Below are 10083 nucleotides of genomic sequence, written 5' to 3' on the forward strand. Positions count from 1 at the left end.
AATTATATATGATTTGAAATTTTTTATAAATTAAATTAAAGCAATTTGTAGTACTAGCCAGCTGATTTATTTGTCCCCTAAAGAAAATTATATTCTAGAAACTGATAGTCAATATATTCTGCACTATCACCTGAAATATACTATAAACATTTATGTTTATTACACAAATATTAATATTGCATCTCAATTCACAATAAAGTGTTCAAGTGAGGAGTCTTTTCAACCCTTTTCTAATAATGATGCAACAAGATATCATGAAATAATGCCAATGAATTTTCACCCCACAAAAAAAAAAAAAAAAAAAAAAAAAAAAAAAAAAAAAAAAAAAAAACATATCATTTTCATAAAGGACAAAAGAAAACTTGCACTAAATACCTTTTATTTTTGGTACTTACACAGCTATGCTAAATATGATTTTGGACTGGCTTAAAGACAAGCATCCCAAATCATAAAGTTTCTTTTTTAAGGAATTGTTTTTCTTGGATTCAAGTTGGAATTTGTAAGTTGCACTTCTGCATTTTTTTTGTCCTTATAACATCCTTATCACTAGGGTGAGTGTAATTCGGATCATCCGAACAAACACGCGAAACTCGAATCGAATTTTAAATTTTAGATGAACCCGAATAGTTATCGGTTCGGATATATATTTAAAATTTTGATATATCTTAATATAAATTCAGTTTGAATATGATATCGTGTGTTAAAATTTTATTCATACTCAACCCAAAACACAAAATCACCTTAAACTTTATTTTATTTTATATCAATTTATATAAGTTTTTTATTGTATTTTTTATAATGATGATATGATTCGATACAATATTGGCAAAACAACTTTTATTCCTTTTGTTGAGGTAAGATCCATTTGTGATCCTCTTCAACAATAAGTTGGCTTTGCTTGTTGGGGCACCCAATACCCTCTCTTAAATGCGACCCTATTTCCCAGACCTTTCTTTAAATCTTTTAATTTACCAGTTCTTTTAATGCATGATTAAGTGATTTTTTTTTAAATAAAAATAATTAACTTCGCTAGCTGTTGTGTTGTTGAGCACCTAATCTATATATAAAATATAAATAAAATGTGTAGTTTATCCATCAATATAGACTTAAATATGTTTCATTTTAACTAAAAATCTAATATAACTTAGAGAACAAACTAGAAAGTCCAAGTTTTTAGCTCAAAATATAACTTTTAGAGAATGAGACACTGATTACTACATCTGATCTTCTAAATATGTTCTTTAAATATGATTAATATTAATTGTTTACATATTTTAAAAAAAATATTTATTTTAAAATTTCTAAAATACAGTTAGTTTCATCTCAGCAAACTAGCTAAAATTTTAAATTACATTTATTATTTTATATATATTATGCTTTTCAAGTTGGCCGTCCAATAAATATAAATATATATATAATGTATTACAAAACCTTGATTCTAGTAGCTGCTCATGCATGTGATGAGCTGGGGTGAAATCTGGAGCATAAGCAATAAGATGCTACTAGATTCTGTTAAATTTATATTTTATAAACTTATGATTTAATTATATAGTTTATGTTGCAGTTATTATTACTAAATCGTAACAAATCATGTGAAATCTTGATGCTTAACAAGAAATTAATTAATTAATAGATTAACTATATATATTGCATTGAAATATGTTTAGTTCAAAACTTCAAATAATGCAACAATAACACCATTATATACATTCTCACTATCTACTAAAAATTTAATATATTGCAGTATTTATAAATTTTAGAAAGAAAAAAAAAAAAAAAAAAAAGTGTTAGCAGCCAGAGATAGGAAAATAAAATTTTAGTGACGATCATATGTATAAACAAAGTGGTCAATGTCAATGCAATTATTAAATTATATGCACATACTCATCACTTTCCGATCAATTATTTTACGATCCTTAAAATCCCTTAAATTTCGGTTAAAGAATGTTTTTCTTGATTAGCATCTTCATATCTAGCTATGGATTGCAATGATCACACATGGAGTGTTAAAATATATTATTGATTAATTAATTAATTAATTAATTAATTAATTAATTAATTAATTAATTATATATATATATATATATATATATATATATATATATATATATATATATATATATATATATATATATATATATAGAATCAAGTTAAAATGATAACTACTAGCGCCTTGAGAATGTGCATACTAACTTCAAATGTCTATCTAAGATGATTAATGACTTAACATTAAGAAAAAATGACAAGAAGCGTAATGACATTTTTGTAATTATAATAGTGTATTTGAAAATGTTTGATGGTATATATATGCAGATAGATACCAAATAGTGCACACACATGAATGCACTATAATAGATATTAAGTACATCGTCATCAGTTATCCACGACAAGTGTTTCCAAACGAATTGTCGTAATTATAAAAATATTATCGTGTTTTTTTTAATTATTAATTTTCAATCCTTTATTATTTTAAATGGACAAACGAGATTAGCCAACGCTTTCTCACCGAAACTACTAGTTCTCACATGGCTATGTTTGACAAACCTAGTTAAAAAGTTATAAGTTAAAAGCTGAAAATTAAACTGAATAGTTGTTAACTAGCTGATTATGCTTAAAAGTGTTTGGTAAAATTAGTTTTTTTGATAAGATGAAAAATGTAAAATGACTAAAAAGAACATTTTTATAAAATTTAAATGATGTGATTAATATATTGTTTTTATATTATTAAATATATGAGATATATTTAATTTATAAAAAGTTTTTGTTAATAAACAAAAAAAAAATTAATTGAAAGGATAAATGATGTCATTTATTTATGAACGGACGATTGGAGTAAGAACTTTAATTAAAGTATATAATTTAAATGTTATGTACCTATTATAGTTAATATGTTATGTGACATTATTTACAAATATATAATTTAAATATTATTTTGCAGGATTAAGGTCCATTATGTAAAGTGGACCATAGTACACAACATAATTTGTCGGGTGAAGAGCATGGGCTTGGTATGGGTGACAATGTAATCTCACCATATTATGCAATTTGGTTCTAAAGAGATGAATATAATCTCTTAGATATGATTGCGATTACATTATATATACATGCAAATACAAAAACTAATCTTATTTGGTACATACCTACTCTTTAATATTTATTAAATATGTTCAAAAAAATATTATATTGACATATAATTATTAATTTAATTAGAGGTACAAATATATTTATATTGGCTTCAATCCATAGTGAAGATTTGGTGGTTAATTTTTAAGCCATATATCTCTCCCACAAATAATAATAATAATAATAATAATAATAATAATAATAATAATAATAATAATAATAATAATAATAATAATAATAATAATAATAATAATAATAATAATAATAATAATCTATTTTCACATTAAAAAATCAGCATGTATGTACCTCAATATTACTGTTTAAGGAAAACTAATACTATTTAGGTGTCAATAAAAATTATAATTAGCTAGATTAATATATTTATCCAATTGATAAAAAGTTAACGCCCATTATATGTCTTCACACTAGCTAGCTTTTCTATTGATTAATATTAATGCAAAGAAGATCAAAAAACAGATTAAAGAAAGGATCAAACCAATCATTTTGTTCAGTATATTTTATTTATAGGTTAATTATGAAAGGTAAGCAAAAAAAAAAAAAAAAAAAAAAAAGAAAAAAAAAAAGAAAAAAGTAGATCCTAATAATATTGATTAGTTTCAACTTTAGAGCTCAGATTACTGTACTTTGCCTTTTCTGTCATTCAATTAAGTGAGGCTATACTTTTACTACTACCACTACCTAGTTGTATAGATTTTACTGTTGAATTTCTTTTTTAGTGTTTCAACTGATGTCATGTTAAAGTTGGTCGAATAGTAAATTTTCAATTTCTAATTTGGAATTGCCTATTAACTTCTCAGTTAAGTCGGTTTACCCTCTCAAGATTCTTGTGTAAATTTTTGAATTGCTATTATTATGAACTTTCCCGTAAAATAAAGAGTTCACTTAATTTTTCTATTACTTGTACTCTACCGATTAACAAGAACTTACAAATATATTACAACTTATGTAGCTTAGTTAATTAACATTTTGTAATAACTTATTAATCCAAAATGCTAAAATTCAAAAAGCTGCTCAAAGTAGCTTTTTGATAAACTTTTTAAGAACGTAATTTTGCATACAATCAGCTATCAGCTAACCGCTAATTTACCAAACACTTTTATACAATCAGCTAATGCTATTAACTAGTCAAACTCATTAATTAACCCAATCAGCTAACATCTATATATTTACCAAACACCCTCAGTATATTTACTCTCGAATGTAATTGTGGACATATCTAAGTAAAGTTCAAAGCATAATTAAATATTTCAATATCTCAAACAAAAGAAATATGAAATCAGATCGAAAAATATGATCAAGAAGTAATTAGTATAACAAACAAAATGTATATATATATATAACCAAACAATTAAGTTAAGTGATTAAGAAGATTCAGAGAACTCACTACAGACTTGTCGAAGTTGAATCTAAGCTTCAATTCAACAGAACGAACACAACCTCGAACTCACTCTCGATCAAATGTATGTAAGAATCATCGGACTTATTGGAAGAAGCAAATTAATTAAGCTAAGGCAGTGTATATATATACACACACACACACACAGAGATCAGAGTACTAATAATGTGAAAACAATATATTTTATTGCTAATTGCGATAAGTGGTTTAGGTTTACACCAAACACGTTTCCTAGATTAAGGATCATGTATGCATATAATATATACATACAAGAGCATTAAGCACAGAAAAGTGAAGCAATTTCAGCACGTGTGTCCATTCAGTCAAGTTGTGGTTCTCCAGACACGTAAAACTCCCAGAAATATTATTAAACAATCTATGGTTTATATAATTTATTCATTTTTTAAAAGTATTATATTCCGTATATATAGTAGTCTTCAAATTTTCACATGTGCACATTATAATTGTTGTGATTAACATAATCCTTTGGAACGTACACTGCAACATTATATTCCTGCGGAATAAAGCAATGTTGTAGCTAAGATTAAATTAATATAAATTAAACCAATTTTCTGCAAGTTAAAGACTATATATTTTTCGTGTTTTTTTTTTTTTTAAAAGCTAAGTCGAATGAGATTAGCAACAGCAGAAACAACAAAAAGGATATGCAAAAACTAGAGGTCTTTGGTAAGAGGTTCTGTATATATATTAGTTTATAAGCAAAATAATATTTATTATGTATGATCATTGAGATTTTATGAATATAAATTTAAAAAAATATATATTATCTTATATGTTAGTATTTTATTTTACTTAATTAAAGTATATTTGTAAGCAGAATATAATATCTGTTACGTGTTATTTTTGAGATTTAATATATGTAAATAATTAATAGGTATATGAATATATGATCTTGTGTCTTAACCTTGTGTGTTAAAATATGTGTGTTAACATATATTACATGCTAGAAGCTAGCTTCATCTCTTTCCAATCCATAATAAAAATAAATCTATCCAACCCCTAATTTAGCTTGATTAGAGAGAACAAGACTCCTTTCCCATATAATTGTATTATATATAAACAAATCATGCTCCAACAAAGACTTTATAAGATTTGATTTAAAACGCAGGCACTCAACTCATTAAATCTCGATGAAATAAACTAGCAAAGTTTGACTAATCGTGAGAGTTAAACTTAAGATATCAAAGTCACTGAATCAGGTCTAAGTCCTACTACATATATACCGTCCTAATATTAAATGAAGTTCACTTCATGATTGTACTTAATTAGTTGTTTAAAGTGATGGGGAAAATTAAAGTTATATAACCCCAACTTAGAAGATAGGCAGAGCGAAATTAATGAATTATATTATATGTTTGTAGAGAATTATGAAGGTATATTCATAAAGCTCGATTTTTATTTTTTATTTTTTGGGTGTGAAAAAAGTTAAAATTACTTTACAAAGTTATTCTTTCAAACACGGTCAAACCAAGTCCACCACCCCTAAAAAGATACACAATTACAATATTTTAATAGTACATATATTTATTGTTTTTTTAAAAAAAAAAAAAAAAAAACCAAAGATATATGGGTCGTGGTTTGAGAAATAAAATAATGTTTTAAGTGGCCACCTTTTTAACATGTGCTATATGACAAAGAATGTTAGTGTGCCTTAATTAGTTGAAAAACCATTTCAAAAAAGTATTAAAAAAAATTTAAAAAAAAAAAAGGTGATTATTATTTTTTGTTAAAGTAGAAAAGTTAAGTAGTTTTTTAATTAATCACCGAAACAGGCATGAATCAATCCCCAGAATAAGCACCTAATTAAAAGTGGTCATACACCCATCGATCAGGTGCAATGCATTCTAATTATATTGTATTATTGTTCGTTAAAGCTATTTTAATCAAGATTGTGGTCTAGTAGCATGAAGTACTTTTTCCAAATAGAAGGTCATGAGTTTGAGCCCAAAAGCAGCAGAGGGTGGTAGTAGTACTCAAAAAAATTATTTTAATCATATAATAATTGTAAAGTATGGACATTTGGGACGGAGATTTGAATGAACGAGTCTAACATGATCTATTGAAATGAAATTGTATTTTTGCTACTGACTTTAACTTTTGGTATAGTGATAAGCATTTAATACTAACATAGAGAGTCTTAAAATGTTCTTGTTTTATTGAGAGTGTTTATAAGTGTGGTGTATAGAGTATAGACTATATATTTCTTATCAACAACTTTGTAATTAGGTCGTGCAGGTTTGACAATAGCATTTGAAATAGTATATCATGAGTTGGTTTGTAGAGTGATGTCATATATTCTAATGTCGTGATCAAACACTATTCAAATATATCATTTATATATATATATGTATGTATATATATATATATATATATATATATATATATATATATATATATATATATATATATATATATATATATATATATATATATATATATATATATATATATATATGCTTTGTTACCCTAAAAATCCCTCCCCAACCCGCCCCACTAACAACAATTTTATCCGATAAAAAATTAACAGTACAATATTTGTAAAGTAATTTATAATTGTACAATTATAGAAATACAAAAAAAAAGTATTAATAACATAATAATGACCTAAATCAATCCCAATAATGCAAAAACATAATTAAATATTGAGTCTTGTTCTAAATAATCAAAAGAAGATTAATTAAACGAAAAAAAAAAAAAAAAAAAAAAAAAAAAAAAAAAAAAAAACTTAACATAGATTTGTTTTTTTTTTTTTTAAATGCAAGAAAATAATTTTCATGGTTTATTTGTAATCTTTGATGCTCAACTTTGAATTTTATGTATATAGTCTGGCTAATTAATTGACCAAAGTTCATGTTAAATTTTAGAGAAAAATGCATTTTTGTAAATTATAGGAAGGATAATTGTAGAATTCGTCCCTAAGTGTTGGTCTTGTTCACTTTTTGTCTCTAAGCTATCATTGGCGTTGCACTTTTCCTACCTAAGCTAACTTCTCGTGCTCACTTTTCATCCGTAAGTTAACTTCTCGTGCTTACTTTTCATCCATAACGTTTTGTTAGTAAATGGATGAGAAATGCCACAACAATGATAGCCTCGAAACGAGTGAACAAGACCAACACTTAAGGACGAATTCTACAATTATTCTATAACTTAGGGACAAAAAGTGTAATTTTTCCTAAATTTTATATTGTATCTACAAACATAATAATAAGAGCCAATAAAGTTATACCCCTAACGGAAACTAAAAATATTGGCATAATTGTTTGTTGAAATGAATGGTTCATATTATTTTGATTTTAATATTTTTATTATTTTTCCTATTTTAATTACCTTCTATTATATCATTTACTTTTTCTTAAATACTCTTGTATTCCGTCAGTGTAAATTTTAGTAACGCAATATTGCGTTAACTATTTATTATTCTTAACTTACTAATTTATTTTCATAACGAATGTTTTAGGTTCGAACCTAGTCCCAATCAAAATTGACATAATTGTTAAACATATACTATGAATATGTTAGAGTGTATTAAAAAATACAATATAAAATTTAACATGAACTTTGGTCAATTAATTAGAATCACGCATTGGGCATTGATGATACGGTACACCTAATTTAAAGTATATATTCAACACATATGAAAAACTATGCATATTATCATTGTCTTTTTGGGGAATGAGGATTTGGTTATGTTTTTGAAGATGCATTGCGTTAAGGCACTAAAATTATAGTGAAGCACATCAAGGGACTAGATCAAATCAAGAATTCATTTCTGGCGAAAATGGCAACAAGAGAAAGTATGGATCACCAATTAATAGGGTTTTGTGTTGCAAAAATTATGCTTAGGGTATTATCCGGTGAGTGTGCTTCATTCTAAAATTGCTATTGCACCAGTTAATCCAACATTTTTGCCACATGTCATATTTATGCATTCTTGAAATATTTTTTTTATGAAAAAATTGATAATCTTGCATTGATATATGTCAGAATAGGGAATGATACGTTGATAAATTCTGAAACACTAATTTAAAAATACACGTTGGGCATTAGACTATTCGCGCAATGCGCGCGTGGTAACTAGTTATTTTAATACACTCTTAACATATTCATATATTATATGTTCAACAATTATGCCAACTTTGATTGAGATGTGGTTCAAACCTAGCTAGGACATTCCTTATGAAAATCAATGAGTAAGTTAAGAATAATAAATAGTTAACGGAATATTCCCTTACTAAAATTTACGCTAGCGGAGTGCAAGTGTATTTAGGAAAAATAAATTATATAACAGAGGGGAAAGTAGAAAAATAAATAAATAAAATACTAAAATTAAAATAATCTGAATCCTTCATTTCATCAAATAATTGAACGAACATATTTTAGTTCACATTATAGACCTAATTTTATTAGCTCACTATATATAGTATAGTATAGGTTAGTAAACGAGCTATTATAACTATATATTGATAAATTTATTAATTTGAGATCGAAATTGTAATTGAATTGTGATACGCACTCATAATAAATTATAAATTTGAAGAAGTAAAATGGAATTTTATGTCTTAAGAAATTAAACACGTGCGTGTGTGTTTCTTTCTATAGGGGATGCTATTAGGAATTTAATTATCAACTAATGGAGTGTGTATAGAAGATTTAATAAGTAATAAATTAAAGTGGAAGAATTTCAGGCAGGAATGGAACATACAGAACCTTTCTATACTGGCAGTCTGGCACATATCTTTTTAAACTTTGAATTTGTTCTTTACAATATTTAACATTTTTATTTTCTTAGCTTAAATTAAAAAAAAAAAAAAGTGTTTACCAATTATTATGTAATGTTATAACATCCTAGTTCTCATTCTAAATGAGTGGTGAACTGGTGATAGAAAAAACCCCAAAATTTATATAATTTTGGATTAATATATAGTTGACACTTGACAATATGTTGCATTCATTTTTAAGTAATAAATTTATATTTGAATTTTATCTTTGAATTCGTTTCAACTCTTAATTTTTGAATAGAGAAAATTTCAATTTTGGTCCACTGACTATTAGGGTTGTTTTAATTGCAACACTTGACTTTCAAAAATGATAATTTAGTACCTTGACTATGTAATTTCTATCAATTTTGGTCATGCCGGCCAAATTACCGGCCAAATCTCACCGGAAAAATTAAATTGGTCAAATAATAAGGGTAGTTTAGTCATTTCACTCCATTTTCTCTTTCAGCTTGACGATTTCTTCACCGGTGCTTCATCGCACCGTCTATGGCGGCCTGCGTCGCCATTTGAAGCTTGTGTTTCGCGACTTCCAAAGGAAATTTCAGGATTTCTTCTTCGCAGGTACGTCAATACTCATCGACGGCTTTCACTCTTTACACAAACTAGCTTTAAAATTTGAATCGCGTGCTTCCAAACTCGCTTTAAAATTCGAATCTCATGCATACGGTGAAGGTCAATAATCTGGTTGCAATTAGTTGCTTCAAATTTGAAACATTTGGTATCACTGCCAAAACACATTAGACC

Source organism: Ipomoea nil, unplaced genomic scaffold (assembly GCF_001879475.1).
Source record: "Ipomoea nil cultivar Tokyo-kokei standard unplaced genomic scaffold, Asagao_1.1 scaffold0222, whole genome shotgun sequence".
NCBI lineage: Eukaryota > Viridiplantae > Streptophyta > Magnoliopsida > Solanales > Convolvulaceae > Ipomoea > Ipomoea nil.